General features: G+C 39.9%; 1 protein-coding gene across 3 annotated transcripts in view; it reads right to left on the bottom strand.

Annotated features, from left to right (window-relative positions):
• LOC135109641 (cell adhesion molecule 1-like) overlaps window positions 1-22,500 on the bottom strand; it is a 395,699-nt gene that overhangs the window by 192,670 nt on the left and 180,529 nt on the right. The gene's annotated exons all lie outside the window — the stretch shown is intronic.

Consider the following 22,500-nt stretch of genomic DNA (forward strand, 5'->3'; position numbering starts at 1 on the left):
AAAAGAAAAGAAAATTAAGAGAGAGAGAGAGAGAGAGAGAGAGAGAGAGAGAGAGAGAGAGAGAGAGAGAGAGAGAGAGAGAGAGAGAGAGAGAGAGAGAGAGAGAGAGAGAGAGAAAACTGAACATAAATCTAGAAAACGTAGGAATATGAGATGTAAAAGGAAAACACACAGGAAACGAAGATAACGAACGATCGCTACTTTTCTCGCACTAAATGACACACAATTCAAAGAGCCATGTTCTGAACCTAATGTAACTATTTAAACGTTACTATTCATTCATTAACCCCGTATATCCTGTAATTACATCTCTATTTATCTTGAAGAGTCGCTAGTTCCAATTTTTATCAATCTCTCATAGACTAGCCGTCCCACCTCCCTTACCACCTCGGCTGCTGTGTGTGTTCTCTCTGATGTCTTCACGTTTCCCTGGTCGGCGGCGGTACTGAGCCGCGACACGCACATGGAAGGCTGCTCGTCACGTGTCACCTTCAACCGTGTTCTCAGGTATTCGACACAAAAGAACACAAATGAAGAACAATGACTGGCATACCTATCAATAACCTACACAACGCAATCTAAAAAGAAAAAAAAAACTAATATCGAAAAAAAAAATTGTAAGTCATTCGTTGCTTTATATAAAAGGAATCGCAATATCACCCCTAGGACACAAAGGAACACAAAGAACAAGCAGAAGAAAACCTCTTGACCCTCACGGGAAAAAAAAGAGCCTCGAAAAAGAAATTTGTAAAAAGTAATTCCTACCTTTATATATATATATATATATATATATATATATATATATATATATATATATATATATATATATACATATACATATACATATATATATATATATATATATATATATATATATATATATATATATATATATATATATATATATATATATATATATATATATATATATATATATATATATATATATAATTTTCACGCTTTCATTCCCATGTAGCGGAGAAAATGCAGCAAAATGTAATACCTCCGCATTTTTAAAGGGGAAAGTAACCCATAGCTCTATATATAACAGAATTTCACATTAACATACTGACACAGACGGAAAAAATGGAAAACGTAATATGTCGCGTTTTTAAAGGGGAGGCAAACATGGAATTCCAATACAGATGAAATCATATCACGAAAGAAAGAAAGATAAAAGTGCACGCAAAATGGATAGAAATTTCCGAAACTATAAACAAAAGAGAATGAAAAAAAAATCATACAAACAAATAAAAGTAAATATCAGTGGGAAATCAAAGCATATTACAAACACAATACCTAACACACACACACACACACACACACACACACACACACACACACATAAGACACCACTAACAGCACCAGCGCATGACTATTTCTGCGCGGCGATAAAATGACCAGTGCGCGCCATTAATAACACAGCGAGGGAAAAAATGAAATCTTGGCACATTATTGGCTGAGAGAAAGCGGGAAGGTGAGGTGTTGGCAGGTGGGCGAGGCATTCAACTGTTAATTACCTGTCCTACGTGACCAGAGAGAGAGAGAGAGAGAGAGAGAGAGAGAGAGAGAGAGAGAGAGAGAGAGAGAGAGAGAGAGAGAGAGAGAGAGAGAGAGAGAGAGAGAGAGAGAAATTGTTACGGTACTGAAAAGCAAATATATACGCAGAAATGCAGTTTTGTCTTCATATTGCAAACACACACACACACACACACACACACACACACACACACACACACACAGAGAAAGCTACACAATTACGAGAAACAAAACAAATAAACAAAATTCTGCATATTTTTCTCCCCCAAACCAAAACAACTTGGCCCATATTTTCAGAATCATGCAAAATAAAAATACAAATGAATAAAAAAAAAAGTTTCTCTACGTGGATCCTAATTCATCGTCACCACCACAATCATCATCATCATCATCATCATCATCACTATCATCATTAGTAGCCATATTTTCATCATCCTTGACTTGATTTGCAGTAATCGTCACAATTTCACCATTTTCATCAACCGTGTTTTCATGTTTTTGCTGCTAATCCTAATACATTCAGTATCTGCAGGCTTAACTTTCGCTAATATTATCTTTAACTTCTTGATTTTCTCTAATTGTCAATGATCTCCTGGTCACTATTTTAATATCTTTTTATTTATTTATTTATTGTTTGTATTATTATATATTTCTTTTAACAAATCAATATGCGTGGTTTTCTGCTACAATTTTTATTAATTTGTTTCCTGTTGTTTCCTCCGTTTTCCATTGCCAACATGTACGTCACACTCTTCTCCCCTTCTTCTTCTTCTTCTTCTTCTTCTTCTTCTTCTTCTTCTTCTTCTTCTTCTTCTTCTTCCAGCTTTTCCCGCTCCATTTCTCACCATTATCATCTTTCAGCAATGACTATTTTCTCCTAATATTACACGTGATATTTATTTGTTCCTTGATGTTTCTCTCTATATATTTTCTGCTTCCAAAGCCAGAAATATTTCCTTTCATTTCCTCCAGCAAATCTATTTCCTTCTCCCTCTCTTACTCTTTTCTTTCTACCAGTTCATTTCCTCTTTCACCTCTTCTTCCATGACGACACACACACACACACACACACACACACACACACACACACACACACACACACGTTAGTAGCTTATTCATTTATACACATCACCATTGTTATTATTTTTAGCTTACCTTTCTCTTTTCTTTATTTTTTCCTACGTTTATATTTCAATCAGTCCATTTCCCCTTCTCTCTCTCTCTCTCTCTCTCTCTCTCTCTCTCTCTCTCTCTCTCTCTCTCTCTCTCTCTCTCTCTCTCTCCTTCGATCAACACCTGCCCTGAATCTTACTCAGCATCCTCACTTCCTCATCCTCCTTTTGTATAAATCTTTTCCTTTGACAAATATTTCGTCCTTCCTTCCCCACCTCAGTTTACCTTCCCTCTCTTCCCTTTTCACAGATACAACTCTTCCTTGCACCTTCCCTAACGTACCCTTCATTTCCCTCACTTCGTCTCCAAAAGCACACCTCTCCAACTCCCCCTGCCCTCACTTCCCAATGCCCTTAAGCACATTTCCTCTCGTCTAGGTACTCTCTTTGACAGACCTGCTTCTACCTTTCTGCCTGTTTCTCTCTTCCTCGCTCTAAGTGTTTGCTGTTCAATGTGTCCTTTCTCTTTTTCATTGTCTGTTATTTTTTTGTCCGTGATTCCATTCTCTTTGAAATATACGTATGTGTATGTTTTTTTTTTTCTCTTCGTACATGTTCGTGATTTTCTTCTCCTTTGAATATAATAATAATAATAATAATAATAATAATAATAATAATAATAATAATAATAATAAATAATAATAATAATAATAATAATAGTAACAACAATAATAGTAATTAATAATAGCAGATTTATTGACCAAGAGGCAAAATACACAACACAGTGCTTCTAAAAAGATCTTGGTTTACATTAGTCTACTTATAAGACTTATATTACAATATTTAACAAGTCTCCGTCACATAAAAAAAAATCTCAAGGATGTTTCATTAAAATTTACCATCATTAAAGTGTGTATGTAAATTCGCTCTCTTTTACTCGTCAGTGTCCATGATTCCTTTATCCTTTAAATGTATCTGTGTGTCCTTTCTCTTGTAGGTCTCCGTGGTCCTTTCCCTTAGACAGGTCCGCATGTCCGTGATTTCCTTTCCCTTTTAAATGTTCACCTTCCTTTGTCTTTTGTGTTTGTAAGTTTGTTTTTCTTTTACGCGTCCGTGGATCTTACTCTTTTAAAGTGTCCGTGGTTACTTCTCTCTTCTGAGTGTTTGAAAGTCCGTTTTCCATCAAGCGTCCGTAAGGAAATAAGGAAGAACGGAATATGAGATCATTTTCATATTCGGTGAGCAAGACAAGTTTTTAAGAGACTGTAGTACAATAAATGAGTTTTTAAAGGGCGTAGGTGATTATGAGGAAGACTGACTACCACTATAAGAGTTAAGCACATGAGGTTTGCATTATTTCTCTTCATTGTCCGTGCGTTCCTCCTCCTTACACTGCTATCTGACACATCTCTCCTCAACCACTCTGTGAGACATTTCTTGTGCTACAGTCATTGCTAAACATTAAAACAGCTACAAATTGCAAAACCTATCTTTTTTTTTTTTTGTAGATACTAATACAAATTCCATACATTGTTTTTAGTGCCAAGAATGGTTACATGTCGCTGGGAAAGGGCTAAATGTAAGCGAGTGTGTCCAAAGTGACCCCCTTCTCTTTTAGCTTCAGTACTCCCTTCTTTTTCAAGTTCCCGAAGTTTTTATCATTTCTTTTCTCAACTGTCCGTGAGTTTCTTGGTAAGTCAAGTCCATCCTGTCTTAGCTTCTGTATTTTTTTTTTTTTGTGTTTGTAGGTTGGTGAGTTCCTTCTGTCTTAGTTTCTTAGTTTTCTGTAGTATCCTTTCCTTCCATCGTCATTAAGTCGCTTTCTTCTTAATGTTTATTTTCACGTTTTTCATGTCAAATCCCTTATGTCTTAAAGCCTGCCAGGAAACACTGTTTGGAAACACTGTTTGCAAACTGTTTGGAAACACTGTTTGCAAACAGTTTGCAAACTGTTTGGAAACAATCTTTCACGTGTATTTGTTTCCCATCCAGAATGGGAAACAGTATGTGTGTGTGTGTGTGTGTGTGTGTGTGTGTGTGTGTGTGTGTGTGTGTGTGTGTGTGTGTGTGTGTGTGTGTGTGTGTGTGTGTGTGTGTGTGCGTGCGCGCGCGTGTGCGGCGGAGGTGACGATGAATCGGTAGTGTTGCCAAATTGTCAGTAATTTCTGGAGACCTTCTGAAATTTTTATTTTTAGTCAGGATTTAAGAAATTATTGTAAAATAATCTCAAATTTTAACCTGTGGGAGCAACATCCGTAAAAGCACTTCAAAGTCAGTCGTGGACATCCGAAGAAAATTGATGACACCTGGTCCATCTACTTACTCTCAATCCACCAGAAGCAAGTCACCATAAAGGGCTCCTTTTTCAAAAAATTTCTTTACCCAACCTTTTCTTTTTGTTACCCTTTCATGAATTTATCAAAAGTGCCAAATAAAATACATTGGCTGCTGCAGCAACCTCTACACTCAACGCAGGCAGGACGACAACTGAGGGCTGGACAAGAAACATTGTTTGGAAAGTTTCAAAGTGTTTGCAAACAATGTGCAAACAGTTTGCAAACACTGTTTCAAACAATGTTTCTTGGTGTGGACAGGCTTTTTTTTTTTTTTTGTAGTTTGTACGTTGGTAAGTTCCTTCTTAGTTTCTGTAGTTTCCTTTCCTTTCATCGTCAGTAAATCGGTTTCTTTTCATGTGTCTGTACATCCTCTCCTTGAGATATCAGTAAGAATCCTTCTCTCTTACGTACTCTTCTTACTCAGCTATAACCTTTAAAAATACCATTATCTGAGTTTCTTATAGTATAGTTTCCCCTTGGCTATATATTGATAAAAATTTTGATAAAAATTTTCCTCTCTCTCTCTCTCTCTCTCTCTCTCTCTCTCTCTCTCTCTCTCTCTCTCTCTCTCTCTCTCTCTCTCTCTCTCTCTTTCTCATATCTATCAGGTAAATCCCCACCTCCATGTTGTTTGTAATCTCCTAATACCCACTTCCCATTATAAGTCCTTCCTACCTGCTACCTCTCCACTTCCTAGTAAATCTTATTCTTCTGTATGGTCTTTTTTCCATTCTTTTATCATCTTTTTTTTATTACATCTTCCCTATTTCTTTTCCTATGTACTGATGTTACTCTCTCTCTCTCTCTCTCTCTCTCTCTCTCTCTCTGCTTGAATATGTAGTAATTTTTCACACTTTCCTTTGCTCTTCTCTGATCACATATCCTGTGTTTACTCCTCCATCCTACAACTACCTTTTCAACCAACAATAATAAATTAAGTCAGTTGTCACATATTCTCTCTCTCTCTCTCTCTCTCTCTCTCTCTCTCTCTCTCTCTCTCTCTCTCTCTCTCTCTCTCTCTCTCTCTCTCCACGCAATCAGCCACGCCACTAACTCTACCAAACACCATAACACTAGAACACAATCCTTTCCCTCTCTCTCTCTCTCTCTCTCTCTCTCTCTCTCTCTCTCTCTCTCTCTCTCTCTCTCTCTCTCTCTCTCTCTCATTTTCTCTTTACCTCCGACATTTAAACTTAACCTCCTCTCTTCTTCCACATCCTCCTTATGTTATTCCAGTCTTTTCTCCTATTACTCCTCCTCCTCCACCACCACCACCACCACCACCACTACTACCACCACCTCCTCCTCCTCTTTCTCCTCCTCCTCCTCCTCCTCCTCCTCTTCCTCCTCCTCTGCCTTCTCCTCCTCCTCCCCTCCGTCAGCGTCTTCTTCAGGTAATCAATCCCGCGGTTGTTCTTGAGTCGCTCGTCGCCTCAACGACCTTGAAATCTACACTGAAGGGAGGTCCATTTGCTGATTGTGTTTCCCATTTTCCTGACGAGAGAGAGAGAGAGAGAGAGAGAGAGAGAGAGAGAGAGAGAGAGAGAGAGAGAGAGAGAGAGAGAGAGAGAGAGAGAGAGAGAGAGAGAGGAAAAAAAGGATATAAGGTCGCTTCTGAGACTTAGAGTGCAGTAGAGAAAGGCATCAGGTTCTCTGCTCTTGGTTAGAACGAGGAGGAGGAGGAGGAGGAGGAGGAGGAGGAGGAGGTAGTGGCGGTGGCGGTGGGTGGTGAAGAACGAAGATTAGGAAAAGGAGTAAGAGAGGAAGGAGAAAGAAGCAGGGAAGACGAGGAAAGAAGGCGGAGGAGAAGGAAGAAGAGAAGGGGAAGGAGGAGTGTCACATATCAGCTGATAGGGCTAAAAAGGACGATATTGAGGGTGCCAGCAATGCCACATACCTGGAGGAGGAGGAGGAGGAGGAGGAGGAGGAGGAGGAGGAGGAGGAGGAGGAGGAGGAGGAGGAGGAGGAGGAGGAGGAGGACGTACACAAGTAAAGTGAGATGAGAGGTTGGAAAAACAAAATGTTGCGGAAAAGAAGAAAATAACAACTATGAGATAAATAATAAAATGAAAGAAAGTTAATAATAAGGAAAGGAAAGTAAAATCAAGATAAATGAAAAAAAGAGCAGAAAAAAAAGAAAAGGAAGAGAACCAATAAATAACAGAGATAAGAACAAGAAAGACAGGAAACAAAGCGCAAAGAAAAAAAGGAAGAAAACGAGAAAAAAGACATGTTTTATAATATATTCCCAGGAAATTCGTGATACCAATTAATTTCCCTTGCTGCACTCTCCGGCCCGTGCTCCGCTTACCCATATATTCAGAGTGCCCAGTCTGCCTCAACCACACACACAAAAAAAAAAAAGAAAAAAAAAAAAAAAGGAAAAAACGCATTATATTTTTAGATTTATAATTACACCCACGGCGGCATATCAAGTAAAACTCTCCGGACAGAGCATTACACATTTCATTTACCTAATTTTACCCTGAAAGCCTAAAAAGTACATGCGTTATCTGTTGCTGGTGTGTAGTGCGCGAGTCTATAGAGGGAACACGCTACGTCTTGGTTTCCTTCATCGAAAATCACGAATCTCCACGAATTTAACTTACAAGAGGCAGAGAGTCACCCTTAAAACCCGGATTACTTCTTGCAACATAATAAATTAGTCCATTTCAACTCTAAATCGTACGAAACTAGATGATTTTAGACCAGGAATTTTGCTTGACACAACACATAGGTCACTGATCGTAAGACAGCACCTTAAGCTTCGTAAAATCGTGTAATCTTTCCCTAAAGTAAGAGCATAAGACAGCCACTGGACTCAAGAGGATTAAAGACGTAAAGATAAAGTAAATGCAATATAGAATAAGTAAACTAACGCTTTATTTTGTTGATTCAATACAAAAGTCTACAGCCGTATCATGCGACGTTCCTCTTCCCTTATTGCTATGGTAATATTTTATAGCTTTATAAGTTACATACAGGTATTGTTAAGCCTTTCGGTGACTATGCCACATCAAGGCTACTCTACCAAATGAAACTGTACGGACAAAGGAAACCATATTTCATGTACCTGATATCCCATGCATTGGTGTATTGTGAGTGAACGGTCTGAAAATCTAGCACATACAGGGTATGAGGATTCTATATTGAATTTACATGTTAATATCGAGAGTAAGGCGGAGGAAAGACGCATTGATATATATGTGGCGTGGTGCCGCATGACATTCCACAGACACACGTACCGTTGGGAAAAAAACTCTAACCTGGTATAAGGAATGCATGAAAAAATAAATGAAAACTAGTGAATTGTCCTGAAGGCATAGGAAAATGTTGATCTCCTGGTAAAAATAAATAAATAAATAAATAACACACCCAGTTTTGTGTTTTCTTCACTCAGGCTTGTACCAGGTTGACGTTTTCTCAATAGTACATATAATTAACGTCGTTTCCAATTTCAAGTACACTAGAAATCTAAACCAAAACTTGTACTTGAGTCATAATCATCAGCACGTGTCCCTCGAACGGCGTTACGACACACTTTATCAATTACACGATGTAAGGAATGAAAGATGAAGCTATTCCAGGCATCACGTCACACCGGTTAATCCCGAGACGACACTGTGATGCTGACGATGAGTGAGTTGCTGTCTCTCTGCGTCTCGTGTTAATACGAGCGATCAAATTAGTTTACAAATTATGAAGTCTCTCGGTCTCTCTGCATCTGCTGTTAATAGGAGTTATCAAATCAGCTTACAGATGGGAAAGAAAATACACGGGAATATATAGTTCTGGAAAGTTGGCAAGAAACTGAACTACTCTGAGGCATGAGTGATTGATTTGAGGCTTTTAAAATTTAGTGCCGCAACACGGCAGTCATATGGCGCCGCTACAGAATGTTAAAAAGCAACGAGATTTGTGGGGGAGTAAAATGACAGCAATACAAAACGTTAAGAGCACCTAAGATTGTGGTGCAGTAAAATAATAGTAATAGTAACAAAAAACGTGGTAAGGTATAAAAAATGGCATGACAAAGAAGATGAGTGAAAGTTTTTTTTTTTTTTAATTTCCTGCCCTCCATCTTCTGTTACTCTTCTTGCTCTTTTCATTCTGCATATCTGCCTTCTCTTATCTTCTGCTACTTCTATCTCTACCACCACTCCTTCTCTTCCTTTATCTCCTTTGTTAACATTTACATCACTGCTTCGCTTGGCCTCAAATATTTCACATGTGAAACTCAGACAAGTATAAAATTACAGAGTTCAAAACACAGAAACACAATATATGAAGAAAGAGTTTGCACCATTACAAATTTACATTAATGAGACAAAGAAGAATGAACGAACGTGGAGAGAGAGAGAGAGAGAGAGAGAGAGAGAGAGAGAGAGAGAGAGAGAGAGAGAGAGAGAGAGAGAGAGAGAGAGAGAGAGAGAGAGAGAGAGAGAGAGAGAGAGAGAGACCTACGTAGAAGCACATGGATGGATAAAGGAGAACTGACAAAAGAGTAAATAAAAAGTAAAAGGAAGGGACGAGGGAGGGAGAGAAAGAGGAGAGTAAAAGGAGAGAAAAAGAAGTTGAGGAGGGAGAGATTGAACTAAAGGAGACTGAAGCGACTAGAAAGAGAGAGAGAGAGAGAGAGAGAGAGAGAGAGAGAGAGAGAGAGAGAGAGAGAGAGAGAGAGAGAGAGAGAGAGAGAGAGAGAGAGAGAGAGAGAGAGAGAGAGAGAGAGAGAGAGAGAGAGAGAGAGAGAGAGAGAGAGAGAGTGTGCAGCCTTTGTCACGTCTAGATATGCTTTAGTGCTGGTGGTGATGATCACTCAGGTGAATCTGCAGGTAAATCAGCCCCGTGGGAACCTCATTACTCACGCCTAATTGAGAGCCTGCTGGGCTGTATTAATTATGCAATGATGACACTCTAAAATTACTTCATTTTCACAACAATAAACACATGCATGGCACATTTATATTTTGTCCCCCATCTCTCTCTCTCTCTCTCTCTCTCTCTCTCTCTCTCTCTCTCTCTCTCTCTCTCTCTCTCTCTCTCTCTCTCTCTCTCTCTAACTTGCTTCAGCCTCGTTTAGTTTAATATCTCCCTTTCTCAGTTCCTTCTGGTTCTCTCTTTTCTCTCCTTTCACTTACGTTCCTCCTCCCTTCCTTTTCCTTTTTTTAATTTTCTTTCTGTATATTCTCGTATCTGTTCCATATATTTCTAAGTAAGTCTCTCTCTCTCTCTCTCTCTCTCTCTCTCTCTCTCTCTCTCTCTCTCTCTCTCTCTCTCTCTCTCTCTCTCTCTCTCTCAAGGCATGGTTTAAGAAGCAGTCCACACGTGAAACTCAAGGTCATATTTTTCCTTAATAAACACACAGGTGAACGTTTGTATGTCCGACGCACAGGTAAATCTTCCGCCCCAACTGCTCCCCCCAACCCTGACCTGGCGTGACCCGACTGGGGGAAGGGAGAGAGGAAGGGAGGTCTTAAGTCTGACCGATTACCTGACCACTGCATTAGGATGGAGGCAGGCTGGTCGGTTGTGTGTGTGTGTGTGTGTGTGTGTGTGTGTGTGTGTGTGTGTGTGTGTGTGTGTGTGTGTGTGTGTGTGTGTAATAATAATAATAATAATAAACGGTTTATTCTTTAGGCAGTCAACAAACTGAAAATGTACATTGGGGGTGGGGAAATACTTGACATTAATCCTAAAGGTAAGTCAAATCTAGAAGAGACTATTGATTGATGGCTCGCACCATGGTGGGAATCGCACTGAGTCTGTACCGGTCCGTACGTGGCGCCTTTAGGGGCGTTATCTTATTGTGGTGTCTGGTGGCACGGGTAGGGCGAGGCGCGTCAGGCGGCAGCATGTTTCTGAGACGTGGATGATTCAGAAGTCCCCTTCCAAACTTCTCTAGAGCCTCACTGTACCTGGTGGATAGTCTAGACAGCTTCAGGGTGTTCAGGGCTTCTTCATAGGTGGTGTATGCAGGGCCAAGGATGACCCTGCACGCCCTTTTCTGCACACTCTCCAACTGTAGCTGTTGAGTTTGTGTGAGGGAGGAGGACCACGCTGGGGAGGCGTACATGAGTTTGGGGAGGATGAAAGTAAGATACACCCCCCTTAACTCATCTGTCGGCGTCCCCAGCGACCTGAGTCTGCGCAGCATGTACAGCCTGTAGGTAGCTGATCTTATGGTGCTGGCGACATGCTGCTTCCAGGTCAGCTGGTCGTCCACCGTGACTCCGAGGAGCTTGGCACATCGGACTACCTGGAGGGGGTGAGGGCCCACTGAGAGCTGGGGAGGGGGCACTGGTACAGAGGAGGTACAGAAATGCATCACCACAGTTTTGTTGTGGTTGATGGTCATCCTGCTCTCCTCCGTCCACGTCTGCAGTCGCTCCAGGAGCACTTGCAGTGGTGTGTGTGTGTGTGTGTGTTTAGCCGTAATCATGTAATACTTTTCTGTTCCTATTATTGCTACTGCTGCTACTATCATTCCTGCCTGTGATTACTACTACTACTACTACTACTACTACTACTACCACAACTACCACCACCAATACAACTACCATTAAAGCAAAGAATCATTTCCTTAGTTACCATCAAATTAGAGAAGATGGAATCATAAAACAAAACCCACAAAACAATGAGAAACACACCTACTAACACACACACACGCAAACACACACATGACATATCACAAAACAACAACAAGAGACAGAAACAAAAACGGAAATAAAATACATAGAGAAATAAAATAAAAGCACACCTTTCCACTTACCCACACAGAACCAGTGATCCCCGGGAAGCACAGCATAAATCCACCATACGCTGCGGGATAATCTTTCCAAATTCGTTAACACTGGAAAGGGTAACACGAAGCAACGCGCGTGACCTTCACCTTACTTCCTTCCACCTGCCCGGGTTAAAAAATTGCAAAATGTCGCTCCAAAACATACGCACGTCAACATTTTTCCTGCGACTTTACAACGTTATGTTCGAATGGAAAATATTATTGAAATTTTGTTACATTTTCTGTCGCTTCCATGGATGGCGTGGCGTGGAAGGATGGAAGGAAAGGTAGAGAAGGGTACGGAGAGTTTAAGGACACAAAAGTTAGTAAAATGAGAAATAAACGAAGGAAGGAGAAGAATGAAGGATATGAAAGGTGAAGAAGTACATGGAAATAACGTGAAGAAAAGGTAAGGCAGGAAGAAGAGGAGAAAGAAGGAATGAGAGAGAAAAGAGAGGAGAAAGAAGCGAGAGAATGAAAGAGTAAAGAAGAGAGAAAGGAGAGAAACAGTGAGAGAGACGAGGAGGGAAAGCTTAGGTGTGATGATAATACAGGAACACAGTTAGGTGAAGAAATGTATAAGAAAGTGCAACGAGGAGAGAGACAGGTAAGAAGGGTGGGACAGCCAGACAAGGTGGAGGACGTGAGGAATTGAAGGAGTGAACAAGAGCGAAAAGAAGGTCAGAGGAAGGAAATGATGAGAAGGTAGGAACAGGTGAGTGATGAATGTAAGAAAGAGACTAAAAGAAAAGAAATGTGAATATAGGAAATGGTACATAAGGTAAAGGAATTGATTAAATAAAGGAAGGATTAACTTAAAGGAACAAATGAGGGATGAAGATTAAGACAAATTCAAAGAAAACACTGCAGAGGTAAAAATGGCAGACAAACTGACAAAGAGAAGAAAGGAAAGAAAAGAAATAGAAGTAAAAAATAAGAAAGGTATAGCTAATAATTAAAAAGCATAACAAAAAAAAAAGTCAAGAACGGCACAGACAGACAGAGGTAATAAAAGGAAGGGAAATAGAAGCACAAATAAGAAAAATACAGATAAGGCGAGGTTTAGTGATATATGAAGGGAAGGACATATTAAAAGCAAAGTTAGGTTATGGGGGCAGAGATGAAGGTACGACTGTGGGAGAGGAGGCTTCAGGTAAGGAGAGAAAGGTGAGTGCAATAATTAACCTGTGACTTACGTGGACTTAAGGTAAAGGGAAATGGGAACAGGAAAGCCCGCGGTGATTTATCTAATAGTCGAGAGAGAGAGAGAGAGAGAGAGAGAGAGAGAGAGAGAGAGAGAGAGAGAGAGAGAGAGAGAGAGAGAGAGAGAGAGAGAGAGAGAGAGAGAGAGAAAGAAAGAAAGAAAGAAAGAGAGAGAGAGAGAGAGAGAGAGAGAGAGAAAGAAAGAAAGAAAGAAAGAAAGAAAGAGAGAGAGAGAGAGAGAGAGAGAGAGAGAGAGAGAGAGAGAGAGAGAGAGAGAGAGAGAGAGAGAGAGAGAGAGAGAGAGAGAGAGAGAGAGAGAGAGAGAGAGAGAGAGAGAGAGAGAGAGAGAGAGAGAGAGAGAGAGAGAGAGTACAAAACAGAAAAAAATAAAAAAAATTTGTAAAATAAATGATAAAATACACAACGAGAGAGAGAGAGAGAGAGAGAGAGAGAGAGAGAGAGAGAGAGAGAGAGAGAGAGAGAGAGAGAGAGAGAGAGAGAGAGAGAGAGAGAGAGAATGAAAAAAGTGTAAGCGAAACGAAGGTACGAAATCCACCAAAAAAAATAAATAGATAAAACAAAAATAAATAAATAAAATAAAATAAAATAAAATAAATAACACACCAGAACGCACAAAAATGATCTAACGATACGATAAAAAGAAATATACACAGCAATGAATTTAAATAACAATATAGGTGAGAGAGAGAGAGAGAGAGAGAGAGAGAGAGAGAGAGAGAGAGAGAGAGAGAGAGAGAGAGAGAGAGAGAGAGAGAGAATATATATATATATATATATATATATATATATATATATATATATATATATATATATATATATATATATATATATATATATATATATAAAACACATTAGTTAGCAAAAATTTATTCAAGACAACTTTAAAACGAAATCTTCTCTTTGTCCTCGTGCAATGCAATATGAGAGAGAGAGAGAGAGAGAGAGAGAGAGAGAGAGAGAGAGAGAGAGAGAGAGAGAGAGAGAGAGAGAGAGAGAGAGAGAGAGTCTGACAAAGGACTTACTTTTAGTCCGTGAGAGTGAAAGATGGCAATTCGATACTCCTTGGCCCCTCTCTCTCTCTCTCTCTCTCTCTCTCTCTCTCTCTCTCTCTCTCTCTCTCTCTCTCTCTCTCTCTCTCTCTCTCTCTCTTTCAAGCCTACATCCCATTTTCTTTACGCACGGCTCTCACCCACAAAATATAAACAATTTAATTCTCCAGCAGTTTACTCCTTCACTCCGCCGCTGTGTGTGTGTGTGTGTGTGTGTGTGTGTGTGTGTGTGTGTGTGTGTGTGTGTGTGTGTGTGTGTGTGTGTGTGTGTGTGTGTGTGTGTGTGTGTGTGTGTGTGTGTGTGTGTGTGTGTGGGCATTAATAAAATGTCTTTCTTTTTTTCTATGTGATAAGATTTGGAAAGATAGCTTTTCTTTTCTTTATCCTCGTTTTGTTATTTATTTCCTCATTTTTAATCCATTTGCGTAATATTTTCCTTTATAGTAAATATATAAGCATTTTAAATTTATTCCTTGAGAGAGAGAGAGAGAGAGAGAGAGAGAGAGAGAGAGAGAGAGAGAGAGAGAGAGAGAGAGAGAGAGAGAGAATAAAACTCTCTCTCTCTCTCTCTCTCTCTCTCTCTCTCTCTCTCTCTCTCTCTCTCTCTCTCTCTCTCTCTCTCCCTCCCTTGGATTACAATGAACCAAATTCTGTCATACTGCAATTTCCTACATAATTTCCTTCTTCTTTCCCACTCACTGTTTGTCTAACTCCACTGGCTTAGCGGAGACTCATACTGACTCATATAAAGACGCGTTCACGTGGCTCTTGACTCTTCCTAATGGTTTATATTCAGGTTTAAAGAGCCAAGGAGCACCTGTGAGTGGTTTACCTCCACCTGGACCCAAGAGTCGTTAAAACTTTCACAAATTATTACACATAAAACTCTCCCTAACTTGTTCCGTTCCAAAGAGTGTCGAGTTTCCCTGTCCGTTCCTGTACTACCCCAGACACCCGCCGCCCGCCGCCCACCCTCACAATGCCGCCAAATGATCTCTACCCTTTCGTTTTTCCTTTTTTTTTTTTTTTTTTTTTCAATTATTATTATTATTATTTATTTATTATTTTTTTTAAGGAATTTTTGTACATCGAGTGTTGCATATCGATATATATTTTTTTTTTACGTTCACTTTGCTTATTGTATACAGATTAGTACATCGACTTTAGTATGCAGATTTTTCTTTATATGCACTTTTTGTATATCGAGTCTAGTATGTCAGCTATTCTCTATATCAAGTTTTCGTACATCCTCCCTAGACTTCTTTGTACATTAACCCTCTGTATATTGATTTTTTTGTATACCCATTCTTTTTTGTATATCGACTACTGTATGCAGACGTTTTGTATATCAACTCTTGTTTTGTATATCATTAGCACTGTTGCCTTCACAACACAGACTTTTCACCAGAATTATTCTCGCTTCTATTTCGGTTCTATTGAGAAAATATATGTTGGAAATATTACTTAACATATTTCATTAATGACAATAGGTTTTGAGCTTGTAATGACGAAAACGTGATGTGCTATTGTAGAAATAAAAAAGATTTAGAATTTTCTTTTTTTCATTAAAATCAAAAAAAATAAATAAATAAATAAATAGAAATATACATTCTTTCTTAAACCAATTATATTCTTCCTTGTTACTTTCTGTCAACTTTATAATCAAGTTTTCAATTATCTCTTATTCACATTTCACCCTTTATTCAATTCAATATTCATTCATAGTTTCTCTTAACTTTATAATTCAGCCTTCAATTCTCTTTCAGTCTTGTCTAACCATTTAATCAGGCGCTTCCTCTTTCAACCTTCCCTCAACTACATAATTTACCACTCACTGTCCCTTCCCTTTCATTTCTTCATTCCGCCAGTCAACACGGAATACTCAAACAACTCAGACACAAGAATCCACGGCTATTGTACCAGTAAGCCCGCACGGTCCGCTGTGATTGGCCGCCTGAATGCTGCTGATGCTGTGTGGCGGGCGGGGATTGGTCACGTGAGAGAAAGAAACAACACGTCCAGTGCAGTGATTTGCGGGTGAGTGATGACGCCCATTGTCTTCGATCATGATTGGTCGGTGGGATTATTGGGACGATTAGTGATAAATATGAATCCATTCCACTCGTAAGCACCACATTATATCCAGGAAGGCAAATCACGAGTAAAATAATACATAAAAATACCGATTCGGGAGTATGCTCACGGATCCATTTTCTATAACTGCCTCGTAAACTAAAATAAACAGGCATTTACGACTTTAAAACCACATCAACAAGATTTAGAATGTTACGTCACGTCTTCCGAGCAGCAGAAGAAGCAGTAGTAGCAGTAGTAGGAGCAGGAAAGGTAGGGTGGTTTAGGTGATAGTGAAGGGAGGGTGGGAAGGGAGGGAAGGAAATGGTAAGGGGAAGGTGGAGAGAGGAGCGAGGGATAGGGAGAGAGGGAGGGAGGGAGGGAGGGAGAAGGTAGGAAAGGGAGAAAAGACATATTGAGGTATGGAAGAAAGGAAGGAAAGGAGAAGGAATGAAAGAGAGGGAGAAAGAATGGATGGATGGAAGCAAGGAAGAAAGGAATGAAATAAAAAAATTAATGAATGAATGAAGGAAGGAAGGAACGAAAGAATAAATCAATGAAAGAAGGAAGAAAAGAAACATGGAAGAACACAGGAAAGGACGAAGGAAAGACAAAACATAAAAGCATAAGAAAAGAATGAAGAAAGCAAGGAAAGAAAGACAAAGGAAAGCACTACACCAGTAAAGTAATGGAAAGATGGAGGGGAAGAAAATGATAAGGAAAAGGGGACGAGGATAGTACAAGAAAAGGAAGGATAAAGAAGAAAAATGAGGCCAAAAAGTGAAATAAAAGGAAGGAAGAAGGAGAAGAACAGAGTGACGCAGTGAGGAAACGAGATGTGTGAGAAAATAAAAGGGAGGAAGTGAGAGAGGAAGGGAGAGGAGGAAGGTGAAGGAAGGACAGGAAGGAAGAAGGGCATCGTTCTCGACTTTGTCCATCTTAATTCTGAAAGAGAGAGAGAGAGAGAGAGAGAGAGAGAGAGAGAGAGAGAGAGAGAGAGAGAGAGAGAGAGAGAGAGAGAGAGAGAGAGAGAGAGAGAGAGAGAGAGAGAGAGAGAGAGAGAGAGAGAGAGAGAGAGAGAGAGAATGAAAAGATAGATAGAAAGATAAACAGACAGATAGACATTTGAATAGATAAAATAGATAGATAGATAGATAGATAGATAGATATATAGATAGAAAGATACAGATACTCGTAGATAGACAGACCGACAGACAGACAGACAGACAGACAGACAGACAGACAGACAGACAGAAAGACACAGACAGATAGACAGGCAGAGAGACATATAGACATACAGACACAGACAGGCAAACGTACAGAGACAGATAAATGGAGAAAACAACCAAAAAGAAGTAGAAATAGTGGCTTAAAAATGCATATAGACAGACAGGCAGACGGAGACAGAGAGAGAGAATAACAAAGACACAGAAAAGGTGGTTTAAAAAAAATACATATACACAGACGAACAGACAGAGAGACAGACGGACAGACAGGTAATCAGACGGTCAGACAAAGAGAGACAAGAGGACATTCGATAAACAAACAAACAGACAAACAAAGCAACAAAGAGGCGCAGAGGGACAGGTAGACAGAGTAAAAGGGGGAAATAAATAAAGGTAGAGAAAATTACATTCCTGCTACGCACCTAAATAAAGTTCAGGTAAATAAACTAAAAAAAAATAAATAAATAAATAAGAATTTAAAAAAAAAGAAGAGAGAAAAGTGTAAAACTTTCTCTCTCTCTCTCTCTCTCTCTCTCTCTCTCTCTCTCTCTCTCTCTCTCTCTCTCTCTCTCTCTCTCTCTCTCTCTCCTCCCGAGATGATAAATTACGTCGCTTTTCGCTGATGCTGAATGGCTGACTCTAAGCCAATGAGCAGCCGTGAAAAAATGGCCCCCATGATGTAGAGAGCGACCAATCAGGGTATTTTTAGATAGACAGACAGATAGACAATGATAATGAGAGAGAGAGAGAGAGAGAGAGAGAGAGAGAGAGAGAGAGAGAGAGAGAGAGAGAGAGAGAGAGAGAGAGAGAGAGAGAGAGAGAGAGAGAGAGAGAGAGAGAAGCAGACAGATGGACGGACACAGACAAACAGGCAGACAGGGAGGGAGGGAGGGAGGGAGGGAGGGAGGGAGGGAGGGAGGCAGGCAGGCAGGCAGGCAGGCAGGGTTTCAAAACACTTACCCTCCAATTTTGGATGTTCCGTTTTGACCTTTCCTTAGGGACTGGCACCTCAATGGACCGTTTTTCCGTTCTTTTAGTCCTCGTTCACCTAAGTCAGTGCTCCTTACAATAAAATAAAGACAGAGTGACTGACAGACATATAGACAGATAGACATAAAGGCAGAGAGGTGAAACTTTACCCACGGAAATGCTTGTTAGACCAAAGAGTAATGGAGGTGACAGGACGGGCAGGAGATAACGATGGTAATGGAAGGTAGTAATAACGAGAGAGGTCAACAGGTAGCAAGATATAAACGTACCTGAGATAACGCAGCACCTCAGGTAATGGCTGAAGCAACGCACAGGATATTGATAATCACGGCAATTAACCCTAACAAAATATATCCCAGGTAGTTCATGACGGTAATATTACAATGTCCCTTGAAAATCCGCCAGATGAGACGTTTTTTTTTGTCGTTTTCTGTGAAAGAGTCTGCCTTTCCTTGCTATTCTGTTCTTTGTACCGTACCGCTCTCACCTGCGCCTGTGTTATAGTGGCTTAGTGGCCAGCACGCCTGCCTATGAATCCACGGGTCCCAGTTCGAATCTATGCAGGAACAACTCACCCAGCTGTTCATCCTTTCTTTGAGTTATGCGATAAGTGGCGAAGGTGAACTGTGTAATGTGTGTGTGCTCCGATGTCACCTGCGCTTCTGTGTGGTGGGGGCTACTGTGGTTATCAATCCGCCCCACTGTTCAAATCCAAGCGGGGGAATTCAAAGGACAACTCACTTTCTCAATCTTCCTTCTCCTATGAATCGTTTCTTCATTCTCTCATTTCCTCTTCTAAAATATCTTCTCTTTCTTCATTATTTTCATGTCCTCTTTCCTTCCTTCCTTGCTTTTTCTCTTACATTGTGTTAGGCACTAGTATGTTTTTTATTCGTATACTTATTTCCCCCGAAGACTGTTACTCCACGTTAACAGAAGTTCGAACTCTTCGTTTTACAATTCAGAGAGAAAAAAAAAAAAAAAAAAAAAGTACCTTGAGAAACCTGGGAAAAAGTAAACTGTGGAAACCCGAATGTCGTAGTGGCTCTGCATTGTATTCAATTTTTAACTTCTCACATTCTTTGGATTCAGCTTGTACTGAGATTTTTGTGTGGAGTTTATATATTTTCCTTATGTTTTGATTTTTCTTTTCATTTTTTCTTTTTTTTTCTTTTTCTGGGGGATGGATTCAGCTATTACCTTCTACAAGATGTCAATTTTTTTTTTCAATTTACGTTGCACAAAAACAAGACTGTAACCTTTTGTATTACTTGTGTTTGTGTCAATAAACTACTACTACTACTACTACTACTACTACTACTACTACTACTACTACAACTACTACTGCTGCTACTAATGCCCCGGGTTAAGGGATATCCACAAGAAACTCAAAGGACAATGAGACGGAGATGAGCACAGAGGCGACGCGCAGCTACAGCATATCCTCCCAACTTTACCTTCACCTCACCTTGTTAATACTGTGAGCGAAGGATGTCTGTCCTCCTGGAATACTTTTATCTGCCCTTGTCTGGGTCATTGTGTCTCTCACAGTCCATCTTTCCTGGTTTTTCACTTGCCATGACAAAGCGGTCCAAGGCTTCCAGATAGAGACTGACGGACAGACAAAAAGGATCATGGACTAGGGAACACAGTGCAGGTAAAGAGATATAACTAAATAAAATAAATCTGTTTTCGCTTACAACGTCCATCCTGTCACATATAAGTGGAAGGATGATGTAAGCAGAGTCTATTTCACTCACAACTTTCGCTTCACTATAACAAGTGTAAAAATTGAACAAACTGAATCCCTATTTGACTTCAAGAGTTCATATCATGTTTACCGAGGACCATCCACCTGTTTCGTATCTTAGTTGGCCTTGCCTTATTACCATAAATCTTTTCACTCACAATGACATATTTTTTAATATAAGAGGAAACCCATTTTCTAAAATTTATGATCATGAAAAGAACAAGAGGGACTAACTTTTTTTTTTAACGATCGTACACACACACACACACACAAAAAAAAGGATGCATTCCTTCACATACAATTGTAAGATAAAATATAAACTACCCATTTTCTTACTTAACGAAATAGTATAAAAAGGGACCATTCTTCACTAACTTTAATAAAGAAAAAAAGAAAAAAAAAACAAAAAAAAAACAGGATAGGAACGTAAAGTCAACACATAGCAAATCATTCAATCCTGTTAAGTCAGAACGAAGCTTGCGAGATATTTACTTCAAACTTGACCCGAGAAACCTTTTGGCGTGACGGAAGACGATTTCTGAAAATAATAAGCAGCAAAACTTTCAACTAAAACCTCATGCTTGATAACGTGTTCCTTCCGCCTTCACGACTTCAATCTCACAACACCAAACTTTTCACTTCCATAACCGTGAGTCTTGCCAAGCGGCTTCGACATGGCACACACACACACACACACACACACACACACACACACACACACACACACACACACACACACACACACACACACACACATGCATGCACACAACGCACACAAAAACATGAAAGATAACAAATGAACTCTCTCTCTCTCTCTCTCTCTCTCTCTCTCTCTCTCTCTCTCTCTCTCTCTCTCTCTCTCTCTCTCTCTCTCTCTCTCTCTCTCTCTCTCTCTCTCTCTCTCTCTCTCTCTCTCTCTCTCTCTCTCTCTCTCTCTCTCTCTCTCTCGCTTTCTTGTCATTCCTATCTTATCTTCTATCCTTTCTTTTATATCTTCCCTCTACACACACACACTCTCTCTCTCTCTCTCTCTCTCTCTCTCTCTCTCTCTCTCTCTCTCTCTCTCTCTCTCTCTCTCTCTCTCTCTCTCTCTTTCTCGCTTTCTTGTCATTCCTATCTTATCTTCTATCCTTTCTTTTATATCTTCCCTCTACACACACACTCTCTCTCTCTCTCTCTCTCTCTCTCTCTCTCTCTCTCTCTCTCTCTCTCTCTCTCTCTCTCTCTCTCCAGTATCGTCACGTGGGTTGGGTCCAAACGTCGTCAAGTCAAGACTCACCCATTACGGACGAGACGCGGGACAAAAAACCTTCAGCCACTCGTCCGCGTGCGATGAAAATTGACTTCGATAATATTCAGTAAGTAACAGTGGGACCTCTCTGCCATGCTAATGAGGAGGAGGAGGAGGAGGAGGAGGAGGAGGAGGAGGAGGAGGAGGAGGAGGAGGAGGAGGAGGAGGAGGAGGAGGAGGAGGAGGAGGAGATAGAGGAAAATCGCTAAGAGGTTTCAAGAGAGGAAGGACGTGTAAGGAAGGAGAGAGAAAAAAATCCACCTTAATGATTTCCAGGTAATACTGAACACCGAGAAGGCTTACCTTGATTACTGCCATCCAGGTAACGCCGTCGCTACCACTACAAACAACAACAACAACAACAAGAACAACAGCAACAACAGCAACAATAAAATAATAATAACAGACTGGTATATATCTCTAATATTGAAAGAAATCTAATTGTCGTAATTAACGTAGGAAACATTTCTCAATTAAGGATTAATAATAACTCCAGTAATAAATATCTATTATCATTATTATTATTATTATTATTATTATTGTTATTGTTATTATTATTATTATTATTATTAGTAGTAGTAGTAGTAGTAGTAGTAGTAGTAGCAGCAGTAGTAGTAGTATCATCATCATCATCATCATCATCATCATCATCATCATCATATTTCAAAGGCCATTTTCTTGCCGTGATAAATTCCCCATCCCTTCCTCCCACCCAACACGCTGCCAGCAAAGCATGACACACCATTTTCTTTACTCATTCCCAAAGAAAATGAGAAACCTTGCCAGCAGCTCCTTCGACTCCCGCAGTCCGTTTTCTTTCTTGCCTTCGCTGCGGACCCTTTGAAATCATTTGTCTCATTCGTCTGTATAAAAAACGACGCTTTAATGGCAGACTATCATCAATTCTCGACTCATTAAAGAATAGGGAAAGTCTCGATTGACTCTCTCTCTCTCTCTCTCTCTCTCTCTCTCTCTCTCTCTCTCTCTCTCTCTCTCTCTCTCTCTCTCTCTCTCTCTCTCGTCTGCTCAATATCCTGATGGATTTTCAAGGACTTTCATTTCCTATTCGGGTTCTCTAAAAAAGACTAAATTGGCTCTTCTACTTTCGCTTTCCGTGGAAGACAAAATG

This window comes from Scylla paramamosain, chromosome 19 (genome assembly GCF_035594125.1).
Source record: "Scylla paramamosain isolate STU-SP2022 chromosome 19, ASM3559412v1, whole genome shotgun sequence".
Lineage (NCBI taxonomy): Eukaryota > Metazoa > Arthropoda > Malacostraca > Decapoda > Portunidae > Scylla > Scylla paramamosain.